Source organism: Ctenopharyngodon idella, chromosome 14, assembly GCF_019924925.1.
Source record: "Ctenopharyngodon idella isolate HZGC_01 chromosome 14, HZGC01, whole genome shotgun sequence".
In the NCBI taxonomy this organism is placed as follows: domain Eukaryota; kingdom Metazoa; phylum Chordata; class Actinopteri; order Cypriniformes; family Xenocyprididae; genus Ctenopharyngodon; species Ctenopharyngodon idella.
Window position 1 is genome coordinate 13,627,070 of NC_067233.1, and position 18,677 is coordinate 13,645,746.

The 18,677-nt window shown below is 37.1% G+C and overlaps 1 long non-coding RNA gene across 2 annotated transcripts in view; it reads right to left on the reverse strand.

Moving 5' to 3' along the window:
• The window catches only part of LOC127494791 (uncharacterized), a 131,657-nt gene that overhangs the window by 91,233 nt on the left and 21,747 nt on the right, over positions 1-18,677 (reverse strand). The window contains exons 2-3 of one of the 2 annotated variants that reach the window (XR_007924972.1): positions 12,195-12,292; positions 11,651-12,075 (exon numbers count right to left, since the gene is read on the reverse strand). This is a non-coding gene — a long non-coding RNA (uncharacterized LOC127494791). Of the gene's footprint in view, positions 1-11,650; positions 12,076-12,194; positions 12,293-18,677 lie in introns of those variants that run through there. The other variant, XR_007924973.1, reaches the window with a different exon arrangement.

Genomic DNA, 18,677 nt, shown 5'->3' on the forward strand with positions numbered 1-18,677 from the left:
TTCAACAGTAGGCGGCGAGTCATTTGGGTTTGAAACAACATGAGGGTGAGTAGATTTCAGTTTTCATTTTTGGGTGAACTGTCAATTTAAGATCACAATTTACAAGGTAGCCTCAGTGAAAAAAAAAAGAAATCAAAGTCAACAAGATTCCTACAAAGTGCACAGTAATTCTCACATTCATGCTAGGTGTCTTTTATAGACATATCTGAACAGCTCTTTGTTATTTTCTAGAGGGGAGACGTGAAAAGAAGTGCAGAGAGAACATGGCATCAAGAGATGGCGTTGGCAGCTGACCAGAAGACTTCGGAGAGCCTCTCTCTCCTCCTGTGCTCTGTCCCTCTCGGGCACCAGTTCGACAAACTGCCAAGTTCTGACAGCTGTCATTCAGTATAATGACATATCCGTGAACCTTTGTGTTGGCAAAATAACCCACATACACATAGGCAGAAAGAATGGCAGGAAAAAAAAAAAAGAAAAAAAAAAAAAAGAAGAAAAACATGGACGGGTGGATTGGAGAAAAATTGTGTTGTCCATCGTGTTTTTAATACAATTGTTGTATAATAACTCACTTGTCTCAGAGTTTCAGCAAAGATAGTGTGGACCTTTCATCAAGTTTGACAACTCGAGAACAAACGGGAGGAGAAAAAAAGGCTTGCCGTTTTCCTCACAAGGGCCGATTCCTCTCCAAATCGATTTTCTCAGACAACATAAGTAGTTCTCTCTATTGAAATGAAGAGAAGTTGTCCCTTTTTTCTCCTCACTCACAACTCCAGCCATTTTTCCTCGCTTTCCTGGTGTCCGGTACCCTCCTGCTCTTGGCAGCTTTGTGCAATCAATCAATCACTATAACTGAACTGTCTCCCACCCCAAGGGTAGCGCCTGTTCTCTCACTCCATCTCGCTTTCTCTCTCTCGTCTGCGTCAAGCCATGGCAGACCCCTCTCTCCTACAACATATCCAACAAATGAAATGCAATGGACAGCTAATTAAACTCAACGTCTCATTGTACGTGCTCAATTTTGACTAACGATGCCTTTTTATGCTCTTAATCATAACTACCCCCTGGTTATTTATTGATTGGTTACCCCTCACAAAACATCTAACCACAATTAAAACCTTGCCACTAATGGCATATTGATTCCACCACAGTTCAACCACATTACCCCATTGCCTTAACGACTTAACCACGGGTCATCTGACATTAACTACCATCTACTTAACTCCATAGTCAGACATAGTTTATTGTAAACAAGCAATTAGGCTCGAGCAGTCAGACACAGAGGTATTCTACAACAAAATGAATGACCTCTAAAATTTCAACAAAACGATGTTTATCCAGCTTTAAGCAAGAAAAATACTTAAAGGTGCAGTAAGCGATTTCTGAGAAACACTGTTTGAAATCAACCCAAACAAACACACCATTTATTGTTCTGCCCCCAAAACACACGAACACGCAGTGCAAGGGTGGATGTCTCTTTATCATTGCTGAAGGGAAGCAAGAAAATGCTTTGCAAAAAATATAGTGAAGATGACAAACGAACAACAAGAAATAACAGAAGTTACCGTACACCCGGGGTACTCAACAGGCAGCCCGTCAGCATTAAATTTGTGGCCTTAGTCATGTTAAATATGACTTTAAAAAGTAGCACATACAGTGGGTATACGGAAAGTATTCAGACCCCCTTAAATTTTTCACTCTTTGTTATATTGCAGCCATTTGCTAAAATCATTTAAGTTCATTTTTTTTTTTTCTCATTAATGTACACACAGCACCCCATATTGACAGAAAAACACAGAATTGTTGACATTTTTGCAGATTTATTAAAAAAGAAAAACTGAAATATCACATGGTCCTAAGTATTCAGACCCTTTGCTCAGTATTTAGTAGAAGCACCCTTTTGATCTAATACAGCCATGAGTCTTTTTGGGAAAGATGCAACAAGTTTTTCACACCTGGATTTGGGGATCCTCTGCCATTCCTCTGTGCAGATCCTCTCCAGTTCTGTCAGGTTGGATAGTAAACGTTGGTGGACAGCCATTTTTAGGTCTCTCCAGAGATGCTCAATTGGGTTTAAGTCAGGGCTCTGGCTGGGCCATTCAAGAACAGTCACAGAGTTGTTGTGAAGCCATTCCTTCGTTATTTTAGCTGTGTGCTTAGGGTCATTGTCTTGTTGGAAGGTAAACCTTCGGCCCAGTCTGAGGTCCTGAGCACTCTGGAGAAGGTTTTCGTCCAGGATATCCCTGTACTTGGCCGCATTCATCTTTCCCTCAATTGCAACCAGTCATCCTGTCCCTGCAGCTGAAAAACACCCCCACAGCATGATGCTGCCACCACCATGCTTCACTGTTGGGACTGTATTGGACAGGTGATGAGCAGTGCCTGGTTTTCTCCACACATACCGCTTAGAATTAAGGCCAAAAAGTTCTATCTTGGTCTCATCAGACCAGAGAATCTTATTTCTCACCATCTTAGCAAACTCCATGAGGGCTTTCATGTGTCTTGCACTGAGGAGAGGCTTCCATCGGGCCACTCTGCCATAAAGCCCCGACTGGTGGAGGGCTGCAGTGATGGTTGACTTTCTACAACTTTCTCCCATCTCCCGACTGCATCTCTGGAGCTCAGCCACAGTGATCTTTGGGTTCTTCTTTACCTCTCTCACCAAGGCTCTTCTCCCCCGATAGCTCAGTTTGGCTGGACTTCCAGCTCTAGGAAGGGTTCTGGTCATCCCAAACGTCTTCCATTTAAGGATTATGGAGGCCACTGTGCTCTTAGGAACCTTAAGTGCAGCAGAAATTTTTTTGTAACTTTGGCCAGATCTGTGCCTTGCCACAATTCTGTCTCTGAGCTCTTCAGGCAGTTCCTTTGACCTCATGATTCTCATTTGCTCTGACATGCACTGTGAGCTGTAAGGTCTTATATAGACAGGTGTGTGGCTTTCCTAATCAAGTCCAATCAGTATAATCAAACACAGCTGGACTCAAATGAAGGTGTAGAACCATCTCAAGGATGATCAGAAGAAATGGGCAGCACCTGAGTTAAATATATGAGTGTCACAGCAAAGGGTCTGAATACTTAGGACCATGTGATATTTCAGTTTTTCTTTTTTAATAAATCTGCAAAAATGTCAACAATTCTGTGTTTTTCTGTCAATATGCGGTGCTGTGTGTACATTAATGAGGGAAAAAAAATGTACTTAAATGATTTTAGCAAATGGCTGCAATATAACAAAGAGTGAAAAATTTAAGGGGGTCTGAATACTTTCCGTACCCACTGTATATTAAAGGCCCACTGAAGTGCCTTGGAACGCGTAGCATTATTCACTGTGTTGATGTCATTTCCAATGAAACAGCTAGACAGGGTGGGATATATATAGAAGCTCCTCCCCTTTTTTTTAAATAGCCGATAGCTTTTGACCTAGATCACAGCTCGGCCAGAGCCGTTAAGCTCTTAAAACCCAGTTTTCCCCATAATCTCTAACCGTTTCTCCTCCATATTGCTTTAAAATATAGCATTGTTTGTACACTCTGAAAAACAACTGGAAAAAACAAAACGAATTTACACAGTAAAAAAACATTTTCCATTGAAACAGTAATATACCATAAAAAATGCATTCTGGGTAATAGTTGTCATTTTAAGAAAAGTGGCCTGTAGGCTACTTTCTCAAAAATGACAAATAATATTACCCAGAATGCATTGTTTTTGGAAAACGGTACTTTACTATGTAAGTTTGTTTCGTTTTTTTTTGCAGTTAATTTTTTAGAGTGTAGAATTCAAACGTGTCTGTGCCGACTCAAAAACGGACTTCATTCGCATCAATGGAAAGCATAATTACACTGTCTGAATCGTTCCCTATTCTCTATTTAGTGCACTATGTGCCATTCACCATATAGAAACTAGTAAATGCGTGAACAAATGACCGATTTCAGCTGCAGCTTCAGCGTCTGTTTATAGTGTAGGAGGGGACTTCAGATTCTAGAGAGCATTTGATTGGATAGAAGATTTGATGAGAAGCTGAACTCCGCAGTGATGTCATGAAAATCTGTGATCCATTTTAGCGGAAGTGAGAGACTGTAAGTTTTCAATGCTTATATCTTCTAAATGCAAACTTGAATTTTGATTTAGGCAACGCAAATTTAGTCATCAGCACCGAAAGTGCAGTGTACACGCACAGCCAGATTTTTCTAACCGCAAAAAACAATGTACAGGCACTTCGCACATGCACTTTGAATTGTTTTTGCACTACTTTAGTTTGTCCACAATGTGTCAACTCTGAACCAGGCCATTGTTTCACAGTCTGAAAAGAAATGGAGCAACAAAAAAACACCCACCTGCATTGATGAGCGCTTGTGTGATACCAGCAACTCTATTTTAAATTAGTACACTACAAAGACATTTTTATCGACCATAACTTTTGGAGAGAAAAAGCGCAGAGACTGGACAAGGATGAATCTTTCTAGTGCGCATGTGTCGCATAAAGTGTTCAGTGACATTTTAAATAATAAAAAACTGCATTTGTAAATACTACAAATACTAAATAAAGGTCTTACGAGGCAAGTTTTAGTTTGTGGCCCTTTGCATTTTATGTGGTTTAAATGCAGCCCTCTTGGCCTTCGAACTTGAGTACTCATTTCTCTTTTGCAATGTCTCTCTGTCTCTTGCTCTTTTTCTCTCTCCTCCCTCATCATGAGTGTATATACTGCTGATTGGCTATAGTGTGTTGTGGTGCTCGGTCCAATTCACTTTCAATAGCATTTTTTAGAAATCGCTTACTGCACCTTTAAGAAAAAGATTCTTATTTATAACAGCCTAGCAAAATGATATTGTTCTATTGTAGGAGGGAATGAGAGCAATTAGGAAATAATAAAATAGAATTGGGTCAGTCCATCTCAAGTGGTAAAAAAAAAAAAAAAAAAAAAAAAAAGAAATTGTAAAGTTGGTTGCTTAAACTTTTTTTTTCCTTGATTTTCTTTTTTGGAGATTACCTTTGGTTTTAAAAAAAAACAGTCTAAAAAATATGTGTTGCTGAAATCAAATAAATAAATAAAACTCAACAATGATGGACTGCTTTGCTAGGCTCAAACATTTTGATTGGGTTAGTAGAACTGGAAATAAAAGGACTGTTACTCAACTTTATTCCGATTTCTATGCATTGAAAGGAAAAGGCAGGAAAATGGCTGGACACTTTTAGTAAAATGAGATTGATATTACTCTCTACTCTTTTGTTTTCTCTCAGCCCACCATTGCTCTCTGTCTCTTGCTTTTTCCTTCAGTCTCTCTCCCTCTCATTTTCTTCCCATTTGTTGTATATTTCTTCCCTTTTGGGGGTGAGATAAAGGATTATAGAGCTTATATTTTCTCAAATGGAGTGAGGAGCACAACCTGTGAGTGTGTGTCTGCATGTAAGCTTGTGTTTGCTCCCAAGGCGTGTGAGCATACAAGTGTGTGTGATTGATTTCTTCTTTCTCGGCTCCCTTGAGGCAGCGGAAACCCTACTTTAGCACCATCTCTCCCTCAGGTCAGCTGTGTTCTTCAAAGGTTAAGCTCTCTTTTGCTCTCTCCTTCTTTCGCTATATGTTACTACCTCTCTCTCTTTCTCCCACTCTCCTGTTTTAGTAGAAACATGTACCTCTTTGAAAAGAACAGCATTTGGTGTGTTCTGGATGCTGGTTCCCCTACCAGGTTTCTCAGATAGAAAAGCCTTCCTTGGCCAACCAGCTTCATTAGACAGACCACACTGGTTAACGTATAGGGAAAGCTGCCTGGTTAAGCTTCCATGCTAAACAACGGTGTTGGGGAAAGTTACCTTTAAAAGTAATGCATTACAATATTGTGTTACTCTCTAAAAAAGTAAATGCGTTACTTAGTTTTATGGAAAGTAATTTGTTACGTTACTATTGTGTTTACTTTGAGCTTGCTTTTTTTAAAAAAAGTTATTTTTCTGGCAAATTAAAGGCTATAAAAGGGTCTTTCACACAAAAAGTGAAATGAATAAGAAGGAAATGCAAATTTATGCCTGTATGTCTGCCATTCTGGACTGCAGAAGAATCGAATGCAGGAGAAGACAGTTCAACACTATATTAAACACTTTATAAATCAACACCTCCTGTGAATACCGATCTCTATTAAACATTTATGGACAAAATTCAGTTATTCCCGCTATCTGAAGAAAGATTCCAAAACACTGGATCAACCAATTGAAGAGGCAGACTTGAGTGCAGCCATTAATTGTATGAGTAGTGGGAAAGCTCCAGGCCCCGATGGCCTGCCTATAGACATCTACAACATTTTTTATAACAAATTAATAACCCCAATGACTGATATGATTAATGAATCTTTCAGCAATGAAGAACTTCCTTTTCCTTCGATCAGCCCTTATAACTTTAATTCTTAAGCCAGGGAAAGATCCTACAAAATGTGCCTCCTACAGACCTATTAGTCTTTTGAATTCAGACACCAAGATAATTGCCAAAGTTTTAGCCAGCAGACTTGATAAGTTTTTACCATTATTGATTGATCCTGATCAAAATGGCTTTGTAAAGGGTAGACAAGCCTTTCATAATATACGTCGTGTGTTAAATATCATACATGTTAAAAAAGGAGCCTCGGGTACAGCCTTACTTTCCCTAGATGCCGAGAAGGCTTTTGATAGGGTGGAGTGGGCCTATCTTTTTGATACCCTTTCCCGCTTTGGTATTGGTCCTTACTTTAAAAAATGGATTCAAATTCTATATTCAAATCCCACATCAGAGGTATTAACTAATAATATAATCTCTAAACCATTTCTACTTTATCGAGGTACACGTCAGGGTTGCCCTCTTTCGCCGCTCCTTTTTACATTGGCTATTGAACCTTTAGCTATTGCAGTACGAAGAAATAATGATATATCAGGGATTACAATTGGCAGTCTTGAAAATAAACTGGCATTATATGCTGACGATATTATATTATTTTTATCTAACTTAAGCACTTCTGTCCCTTCTTTACTGAGCCTAATTAAAACTTTTGGAATTTTTTCAGGTTATAAAGTGAACGAGTCAAAATCCATGATCTTATTTCTTAAAGAATCAGAGCGTCTTACACCTCCCATCCAGTCCCCCTTTAAAAATGCTCAGGAAAGTTTTAAATATCTTGGTATTAATATTACCCCAGACCTAAACAATTTGGTTTCCTGCAATTATAATTATATAACTAAATTAATTACTGAATTAATCAATAAATGGTCATCCTTACCAATTTCTCAGATTCATCAAAAATGAATGTTCTCCTGAAATTTTTATTCTTATTTCAATCAATTCCCATACCCCCTCCACATATTTTTTTCAGTAATATGGGGAAGATTTTCACAAATTTCATGGGCAAATCAGCATCCTAGGCTGAGGCTCTCTCTTTTGTATTTACCATATGAAAGGGAAGGGTTGCAGTTGCCTAATCTTAAGTGGTATTACTGGGCAGCTCAACTTAGAGCAGCAATGTTTCGGTTTACAAATGAAAATACTACCCCTTGGTTGCGGATCGAGGCGAATACAACTGCTCCTTTACCACTAAATTTGTATTTGTACTCCGCTCCCCTGCCCAAATTGAAAAAAGCCACTTCTAATCATTTTGTTAAAAATACTATCGTGGTATGGTATGAAGTTTTGAAACATCTTGGAGAGATTCCACAATTATCACAGTTTACCCCTATTTGGGGAAACACTTATTTTACACCAGGAACGCATGATGCTGGTTTTAAAATTTGGGCATTAAAAGGTTTGAATAAGGCGGTAGATTTATTCAAAAATAAAACTATGGTCAGTTTTCAGGATTTAAGACAAATGTTTGATTTACCTAAAACCTAAAAAAATAGGAATTTTATTAATAAAGCACATAATCACTCTCCTACCTTACCGGATCTGTCCCCTTTAGAAAAAAATACTTTAAACCATCTTAATTGTGGTAAACAAATTTCCATGTTTTATAGACTAATCTCCACTAACTGCAGGGAAAATACAGACAACAAGCGTTTGGCTTGGTGCCAAGACATAAATGAGAATATAACTGAGGATGAATGGCAGAGTATCTGTCTAAAGGCCCAGACCCAGACAATTAATACAAGGTTTAAACTTATACAATACAAATGGATTATGAGAGTGTACATAACTCCAGAATTACTACATAAATTTAATCCAAATATTCCCAATCAATGTATAAAATGCAACCTATAGATAGGAACATTATACCATTGCTTATGGAAGTGTCCTCAAGTTCAAAATTTTCGAAAAAAAAAAAAAAAAATTATCACTGGTTTTGAAACAAAATGTTCCTAAATGTCCTAAACTTTGTATACTAAATATTTTCCCTGTAACTTGCACTTTATCCAGTTCTGGTAAGAAAATGTTGATTTTCTGTTTATTACAAGCAAAACTCACAGTAGCATGCCATTGGAAAAATATAGAAAGCCCTAGTTTTAAACAATGGTTACAGGAATTGTCTAACTGTTTGGCTTTGGAAAAACGTACATATATTGTTAAAGGAAAACCTGAAAAGTTTTTCAAAGTATGGAATCCTTTTATGGAATTTTTGAAGGAAACCGATCCTAATAGTCTGTTTCCTGTGTAACCTGGCTTAACATACATCAGGTGTTATGATATCATTGTACCATTGTATTTAATTTTTTGTTATTATATTATATTATATTATATTATATTATATTTATTTATTTATTTATTATTTATTTTTTTAATGTTGTTTGTCTCTGGTGGTAATGTTTCAAAAATCAATAAAGACAGTGTTGAAAAAAAAATATTAAACACAAATGTAATGTTTAACTTCAGTCATTTTTGCTTATTAGTATGGTTGAATTGGGTCATCAAAGGTCAGCATAATATATGTCAGTATTTAGTCTAGAAATACAATAACCATCATGATTACACAGCGCACACAACACCTCCGCATCTCACTCCCGATTTCTCTCAACACTGGGACAGAAAAGGTGTCAGTCAATAAATGGAAAAACAAAGTAACTTGAGTTACTTATTGTAAAAAGTAACTGATATATTTTGTTGTAAAATGTAAAAGTAATGTGTTACTTTACTAGTTGTTTGAAAAAAAAGGTTATCTATAACGTAACATACCACAACAGTGCTAAACAACAACTGTGCCACTTGACTTTCCAATGATAAGTATTTAAAAAAAAATTTTCATGATCTTACACAAAGTAAAATGGTTTCTGATGCCCCTCAAATCAATCAACCAACCAACCAACCAACCAACCAATCAATCAATCAATCAAAGCATGACTTTTCAGAACCAGCAGAAAATCAGCATAAACCAGCTTGGACTAAGGAGGAGTATGGTTAGAAATTCCTACTATATGAACGAATGGTTGAGCAGAAATGCATATGACAGACTGTGGTTTAATCGAGCGAGAAACACGTTTTTGTTCTTGAGCTAATGCACCTAGTGACAACATAATGAACTCTAAATCCCACGATACCCAATGTTAACCTCATTTACTCAAAGCAGTTAGGCTTTTGTTGCATATTTTATGTACCATAGAGAGTCTGGACCATGCCAGGGAAGAAAAAAAGAAAAAAATAAGCAAGCAACATAGAATGAGAGTTGGTTATTACAAGACACAATTCTAATGGGGAAACCCAGGAAGGACTATCTTCACTCCAGCGTACAGAGATCAATAGAAGCTCTATCCATGTTTGACTGGCTGGGCTATTGAGCTTATTCTTCAAATGTCAAACGCTGGTCTTTTGCTGTTATCGGACGGGAGTTATTGAACCATAGCCTCTGCTAGCAGGTGCTATAGATCTCTGGGAGAGAACTGCATCAACACCTGAGAAATGGCACGTGGACACATCGGTGCGCTCTGCTATCTATCCTGTCCCCTGCAGAATAAAGTCATCACTTTGAGAGAGAGAGAGAGAGAGAGAGAGAGAGAGAGAGAGAGGAAAAAAAGACCTGTTTATACCTTTGCTAATCAGCCACAAGCTTGAAGCAATGTAACAAACAGGGAAAAAGTCACTGCGGAATAGCATTTCGCAAGGTCAATGTGTCCAATAACGGTCAGATGTTTCCAACACATGACTCTGTGCATTCAGGGCAATTAGACTGTGTGCGTGCACAGGGTTTGGTTCGGCATAACACCAGTAGCGGGATTATCCCTCCAGCATCTGGACTTCTGCTAATTAGATCACCTTTCCACAACTGCACATGTCTGTGTGTTACTGCAGCCTGCATGTTAAACAGCATGTAGGGCAATAATTAGGGATTGCCTTGATAATATTCTAGGGTTTACTGTGCCATCACTGGGGATAATAAGCCATTTTCTCTTGAATGAATATCTCATTTTGTGTTTAGCAGCCAAAATATGGGATTGCCAAATGACAACATTTTTAATGGACATCCAGATGGATGGATGGTTGGGTTGACGAGTGGATGGATGGGTTGATGAGTGGATGGATGGGTTGATGGACGAACAGATGGATGGACGGATGGATGACATTACAATAAGGTTAATTTGTTAATTTTAGTTAACTATAATAGTTAACATGAACAATGCTTCTAAATCATTTAATAATCTTATTTAATGTTAACATTGAATCATGAAATATGAACTAAAATGTGCTTATATACGATCTCTGTATTTAAAAAATGTATTTAGTTAACACTTATAGTACACTTGCACCCATCCATTATTTATTTATTTTTTTTTTTTCACATCAAGCGTTAGCGTCAGTTCTGGCAGGTCACGTCAGTCAAGCTCGCATCAGCTGACTCCCAGGTAACTCCCGTCTACCTATAGGAATACGACGCCTATCACAGCATCCATATATAAGCTCCTCAGTATTATCAGCAGCTATTGCATTTCTCAGGAGCTAATTACCCTCCTCCATCCCCAGCTCCTCCTCTATTCAGTCAGGATTGGCCTTATGATTCCCCTGAATCAAACTAATTCTTGAAATATGTGTATGTTAAACATGTTAAATTATTGACTTTAATTATATCTGCATATGTTGGTTCTGTTCTGTTCACCCTAAGGGGGTTTATTGCTGCTCTCCCTGCTCTTATCCATGCTAGGCTGCATGGATGCGCAGGGAGTTCTTGCCCAGAACAGAATCATACCGCCAATACAAACTCTATGCATTATCAATCATATTTGACGATAGTGGTCCTGACAGAACTGGGCACCCTCAAGCTGGTGTATATGACTTTCTTTTTTCTGATGAACACAATCGAAGTTATATTAATAAATATCCTGACGCATCCGAGCTTTATAATGGCAGTGAGCGGGATCAACGAGTATGAGCTGAAAAAAAGTGTCTCCATCCACATCTATCCATCATAAACATGTACTCCACACGGCTCCGGGAGGTTAATAAAGGCCTTCTGAAGTGAAGCGATGCGTTCGTGTAAAAAAAAATATCCATATTTAACAAGTTATGAAGTAAAATATCTAGCTTCCGCCAGGACGCCTTCCATATTCAAGTTACGAAGAATGTGAAGAATGGATTTGGGCTAACATTAAATAGTTGAACTAAAAATCGTTGTACTTTTATTAATAAAGATTAATAAATACTGTAACAAATAAACACTGTAAACAAATTTTGCTCACAGTTAGTTAATGTCATTAACTAACATTACCTAATGGGACAGATTGTTCATTTTTTATTTATTGCTAAAAATATACAAAACTAATGTCACAGGTAAATACAACTGAGAATTCAATTACAGGTTACAAATTCAGGAAAATACCATAAAGATGACATAGTGAGGCAGTTTTAAGGGCTTTGGAGTTGGTGAATGTATGGAGAGTATCCAGGTAGCAATTAAGTTCCTTACAAAAAAACAAAAAAGTAGAGCTTCACACCCTGAAATTTACATTTGTGTAAAATTTTGCTAGGAAAATATATACATTTATTAAAAAATATTGGTCCTTTACATATTGTGATGACCAAATAAAACATCTTATTATAACAAAGATTCTCAAAATCTGTGATGAATATGTGCGTACAAATGTACACAAATCTTTCCAGAACAGACTTGTATGTGAACATTCCCAGAAGAGATAAGGAATAGGCTCGTCTTCAGCACCACAAAATGAACATAAAGAGTCAATGTCAGGAAACATCTTTTTTTTTCTTTTTTTTTTGAGCGTCACAGGATAAAAAAAGATAAAGTAGTTTGTAATACACATCATTTACCTTATTGGTTAAATATTTAGATGACAACACTTTCTTCCATGGAATGTCGGCAAACTGGCCATTCCAGTAGGACGCAATGTATGGGAGAGAATCTCATTCTGAAATAGATAAAAAAACAAATATTCCCAATCATGGTATCAAAAGGATGAGCTACTGACAAAGAAGACTGGTGTCTAGCTGAGTCTTTGAGAAGAGTTATGGCCCCACAAGGAATGGCATCCATCACAATAGCAAACTCTGATGGAGTGACAGGTCTGTTATACCTGTTCAAAAACTCTGAATAGGAATATAAATATCAATCATCATTGATTAACTGAGAGACCAAAATAATAATATTATTTGACCCAATCTGGCAAAAACAAAGATTTATTTTAATGGGACTTATTGTTACCAATGAAGGTAAAAGCACTTAGCCAACACAATCACCCAAATAAGATAGCTGCTATTTGACTGTAAATGTAATCACTCAAAGTACAAATGACCCACATTATTTTGAAATAAATAAATGGAATAAATCTATTTTAGCAATGTTCTTATATTGCTGCATTAAAATTGCATAGTGATGAAGATGATTAGAGTCTAGATTTCATTTCAGTAATGGTAGATTAGAATCTGGGTGGATTTAATGTTTGTGAGCATAGCTATTTTTTTTTAAATATTTTTTTTCTCTCTGCTGCTCGGAGGACTATCAATATAACAATGAGATTATCTGTCAACTGTTGGGTCACCAAAGAGATTACACAGTGGCCAGTGCTGATTATCACGAGGAATGGCAATAACATGGAACTGGGGCTGAATTTAACAACTTTAACCGTTGTAAAATTAGCGTTTATAAATGTGCTACCCCTTTAATTATTCTGAACAGAATGTTGGACATGTATAGTAGCAGTTCAGCAGGAGGGATAACAACATGATAATAGTAAACTGTTTTCTAAACAATTGTTTGATGCTTTCTGGTTGTCCTTTCAGAGACATTCAAGAAATTAAGAAACTCTTAAAGGGATAGTTCACCCAAAAATGAAAATTCTGTCATCATTTACTCACCCTCAAGTTGTTCCAGATCTGTATAAGTTTCTTTGTTCTGTTGAACACAAAGGAAGATATTTTGAAGAGTGTTTGTAACCAGGCTGCTTTGGGGCACCATTGACTTCCATAGTATTTTTTTTTTCCTACTATGGGAGTCAATGGTGCCCCAAAGCAGCCTGGTTACAAACACTCTTCAAAATATCTTCCTTTGTGTTCAACAGAACAAAGAAATTTATACAGATTTGGAACAACTTGAGGGTGAGTAAATGATGACAGAATTTTCATTTTTGGGTGAACTAACCCTGGGACAGTTCACCCAAAAAATTAAAATTCATCATAAACTTACTATCATCATTTTATGTTAAAGGGTTAGTTCACCAAAAAATGAAAATAATGTCATTTATTACTCACCCTCATGTCGTTCTACACCCGTAAGGCCTTCATTCATCTTCGGAACACAAATTAAGATATTTTTGATTAAATCCGATGGCTCAGTGAGGCCTGCATTCAAAGCAATGACATTTCCTCTCTCAAGATCCATAAAGGTACTAAAAACATATTTGAAACTGTTCATGTGAGTTCAGTAGTTCTACCTTAATATTATAAAGTGATGAGAATACTTTTTGTGCTCCAAAAAAAAATAAAAAAAATAACATCACTTTTCAACAATATAGTGATGGGCCGATTTCAAAACACTGCTTCGGAGCTTTGCGAATCGAATCAGTGACTCGGATCTCCTTTTTGGTGCACAAAAATATTCTCGTCGCTTTATAATATTAAAGTAGAACTACTGAACTCGCGTGAACTGTTTTAAATATGTTTTTAGTACCTTTATGGATCCTGAGAGAGGAAATGTCATTGCTGTGAATGCAGGCCTCACTGAGCCATCGGATTTAATCAAAAATATCTTAATTTGTGTTCCGAAGATGAATAAAGGCCTTACGGGTGTGGAACGACATGAGGGTGAGTAGTTAATGACATTATTTTCATTTTTGGGTGAACTAACCCTTTAAGAGACCACAGATTTGGATACGGATGGTACTTTATAATACTGAATATATACAGTATGAGCTCAAGATTTTAAATTCATTTTCTGAAATCACATTGTGTTTAAATCACCTGTTAAATTTTACACTGCTTTAAAATAAGCTGTAAAAGAACCTTATTTTTTTTATTCTATGTGGACAAGGGAATGAATGAACACTTACATAAATACTCTAAACAAGAACAAGTGATGAGCAGTAACATGTAATTTCCCAGTGTAGGCAAAAACACAGTGCATCTGTGTAGTTTGGTAAAGACATTTTCAAATCAAACACTGTTAAAACACAAACCTAAGTCTCTGGAATTATATATTATGCGGCAAGTTGGTACGTTGCTTGGAAACTATAAATGGCCTACTGTTAAGCTAATGAACTATATGCCAGTGTGTCATAACCTCTATCTTACCCCAGACTGTTCAAGGAGCGGTTTGTTCCAGTCTCTCTGCATAGATACTTATGGTGATAAAGAGAAGCTTACAAGCTGACTAATGAAATAAGAAAAGCCCCACACTGCTCACGTATGCAATGCCGCAAAGTGCCTCCTGCCTCCAGCTCCCTTAATGTTGCAGTAATAATGTTAATGTGTCGTCTATCCCTTGCCTCAATCTGATCTGCTTTGTTGTTAAAGAGTTATAGAGAAGCAGGAGACGGTTGAGCACAAAGCTCCATGCCCACGGGCCGACACACTGATTCAGGCACACGGATTCATGTCAGATCTGGGCCTTTAATCATCAGAGTGCCCCTACGCTCAGAGACACACACCTCATACAGTCCCCCCAAACGGACGCGGCCCACAGCCCAACTCAATTCAAGCACAAGATTATGGATTATGGTAATCCAACCAGCCAAAGGTCTGAAGCAGAGGGCAACGCGGGCTCATTCAATCTAGATAAGGCATGCAAGTGTTTTCCTATATGTTTGACCCACTTTAATCACCAAAGAAAATACTAAATGACATTAAAAATTAGGTAAAAGCAAACAAACATGTTGTTTTTGGTGAATTTTATTGTTTTTCCAATCACCATGTTGCTACACAATTTCTGACACAACCTGAAAAAAAAAAAAAGCCCTTGTTTTTGAGCCAAGTGGGTTTTACATGAAACTTCCAAAATAATTTGTACTGAAAATGACTGTACATGTTTACTGAAGGTAAAAAATGTGTAGCAGGCATTACATATTCATGTCTAAATACAGTGGATCCAATCGACCTCTGATGTCTCTTGAAACTCAAATTACTGGAACAAAATGTCAAACTAAAACAAACAGACATACATCCATCCATCCATACATAAATAAAATAAATAATTCCTCTTACATGCTAAACAAAATCTGCACTACGTTTTTAATTCTTTACTTTAATAAAGCAAGGTAACACAATAGTTATTTTATTTTAAAGGGTTAGTTCACCTGAAAATGAAAATTCTCACCCAAAACTGAAAAACACCCTTATGTTGTTCCAAACCCATAAGACTTTCGTTCACAAATTAAGATATTTTTAAAGGGGTCATATAATGCCACTTTTACAAGATGTAAAATAAGTCTCTGATGTCCCCAGATTGTGTGTGTGAAGTTTTAGCTCAAAATACCCCAGAGATAATTTTTTATAGCATGTTAAATTTGTCACTTTTTGAGATTGAGCAAAAATGCTCCATTTTGTGTCCCTTTAAATGCAAATGAGCTGCTGCTCCCAAGAAGAGGGTGGAGCTTTAAGAGCTTGTGTTAGCAGCTGCAATTACCTCATGCAGACTCACTGAAAATGTCAGAAACTGTTCAGCCTTTTATGTTCAAACCGGAGTCGGACAATGAATGACAGACTCAAGAAGACGTGACAACATGTAGAATGCAACAGGATGTTTCTGAATGGTTAGTTGATGAATTTATGTAGCTAATGTGGAGTTAACTATCTTAAAGTCACTGATTAGCATATTCTGTCATGATAATCTATAAATTGCTCATGTGGGAACTGTTGTAAGATCCTACAGAGCCACAGAATATATGCTCTCATGAAGGTAGAACAGGTATAGTTTAGTTTAATTACGGATATAACTTGTCATGTTGTCATCTTGCTTTTATGACATGCTACTGCATTTGTGTTACATACTGTATTGCAATAACATGGCCTCACCCTTTTGTTGCATGTTCCCGGGGGCAGGGTTTATGTAAATTTTAGGGTTAGTGATGTCACTAACCCGGGAAGAAGCTCGTTGTAGTCCCTACCAGTCGTTTGTTGTAGTCCTTAAACAGAGAATTCTTTAAAAGAAAATATCTCCCTTTGCAGTGAACTTTGAGCGTCCTAACTTTGCAGATGTTGTTTATGCTCTAACAGCAATATTACACACTAACTAAAGCTAAAATCATAATCAACCACCCCTTTAATGAAATCTGAGAGATTTCTGTCCCTCCATTGACAGCCCGTGCAACTACCACTTTGATGCTTCAAAAAGTTCATAAAGATATTGTAAAACTAATCCATATGATTTGAGTGGTTTACTCCAAATTTTCTGAAGATTCACTTTATATGATGAACACTACTTGCTTTGATGCATGAGAACAAACCTCATTGGTTCTTGTGGATGCTCAAACGTGCTGCGTAACACACGAGAATGAACCTCATTGGTTCTCGCACGTCAAGCAAACATGCTTGAGCTTCCATTTACCATAACTTATGTGTGAGTTGATGAATGTTTATATGTGAATGAAAGCTTAAATTCAATCTGTTTAATATGCTAAAAATAAAAATCAATAGTTCAGTGTTACACAAATCAAGACATCTCATCATTGTTACTGAAAATATGAAAGATGCATTTTCATATTTTACAGTACTACCAAATTATTGTTTTAAAATATTAAATTTGAGTGTTACATGACAGTAAATATTAAATCTGCTTAAAGACAGTAAATCTGACTGAATAAAAATGAATGAATAAAATAAATTGGATAACTAAATTCATTCAAGGGAGCCAACATCAGAGATCCTCTCTTAGTGTGAGACCCTCATACAGACCCTCAGACAGAAAAAAAACAGGAAAAAGAAACTGAATGGCTCTCCACTGCTGAACTAAAATCACAGACACTGTGAACCTTGAATGTTGTGAGACCAGTAAAGTGAAGAACTGTACAAGCACACACCTCATTGTTTTGCTGTTGAAAACGTCAGGGTTCTGACAGGAACAAAGAAAAGCAACAAGCATTTACACACGGTCAGTGACCCAAACACCATGGGTAGATTTCTTCTGTCTGCAAGTTTTTCTCTTTAATAAGCCCATCTTACATTTCAGAGTTTCTCAGCGGAAAGATCCAACATCGAGAGGCTAGGGGGCACGACTGCTCTTTCTTACACATACACACTTTGAGAGGAGATATTGTTCATGTGTGTGTGAAAGACAGAAAAAGAGAAGTTTGCTAGAATACTGTTTTAGCACAACCTTGACACCCTCTGTTACCTTTCCAGCTCATCTTCTGTGAACAGAGAGGTAAGAGGGTAGGGTGCAATGTAATAACAGAGGAATGAGAGGAAGAAGGTACCGTTATGTTTCCCTTTTCACTTTCATTCTGATATTGGAAGGAATACCCATTCCCAGCCTCCTCTGAAGCTAGTGCGAAATGTGTGCTTGTCCTAACGTGTTATCAGTGACATATAGACATGTTTGCTGAAACTGCTTTCACATCATTTGAACAGATGACACCACTGAGAGAACTGTGCCAAGTACGAGCACACCTGTGTTTCTTATACGAGAGGCTGATCTGTGATCACTAGTTCATTAAACTGTTGGCAGAGGAATAGCTCAGCCAAAAATGAAAATGCTGGCATCATTTACTCAACCTCATTTCGTTCCAAACCTGTACAATATGTCTTGATTTGATTTCTTCTGTGGAGCACAAAAGGTGAATTTTGGAAGAATATCCTTGCTACTGTTACCATTTAATATTATACAAGTAATCGATACACCATTAAATTGATTCATATGACTTGTGCACTATATTTCATGTCTTCTGAATACAATAGTAATGCAAGTCATTATTCGCTCTAGCTCTTCTTTGGTTGCTCATGAGTGAAGTATCATCAGATTCATGAATGAGCTGTTCTTGAGTCAAATCATTTCTGTGAATCTGTTGATCCAGTTGACCAAACCAGTCGGAATGAAATCAGGCTGATTCAGTTCTCCCTGATCCAGTTACAACTGTAACTGAAAATGATCAGTGATTATCAGTCTGTTCATCAGACAAATCTATTGTACAGCTTCAGAAGACTTGAAATACAGCACAAGGTGTACAGATTAATTTTATGTTTTTTTTTTGTTTGGTTTTTTTTTGTACCCTTTGATGTATTCACTTTCATATTGAAAAAGAGTAACTAGGACAAAAAAAAAAGACAAACAAAAAACAAAAACAAACCTTTTATAACATCCTACTA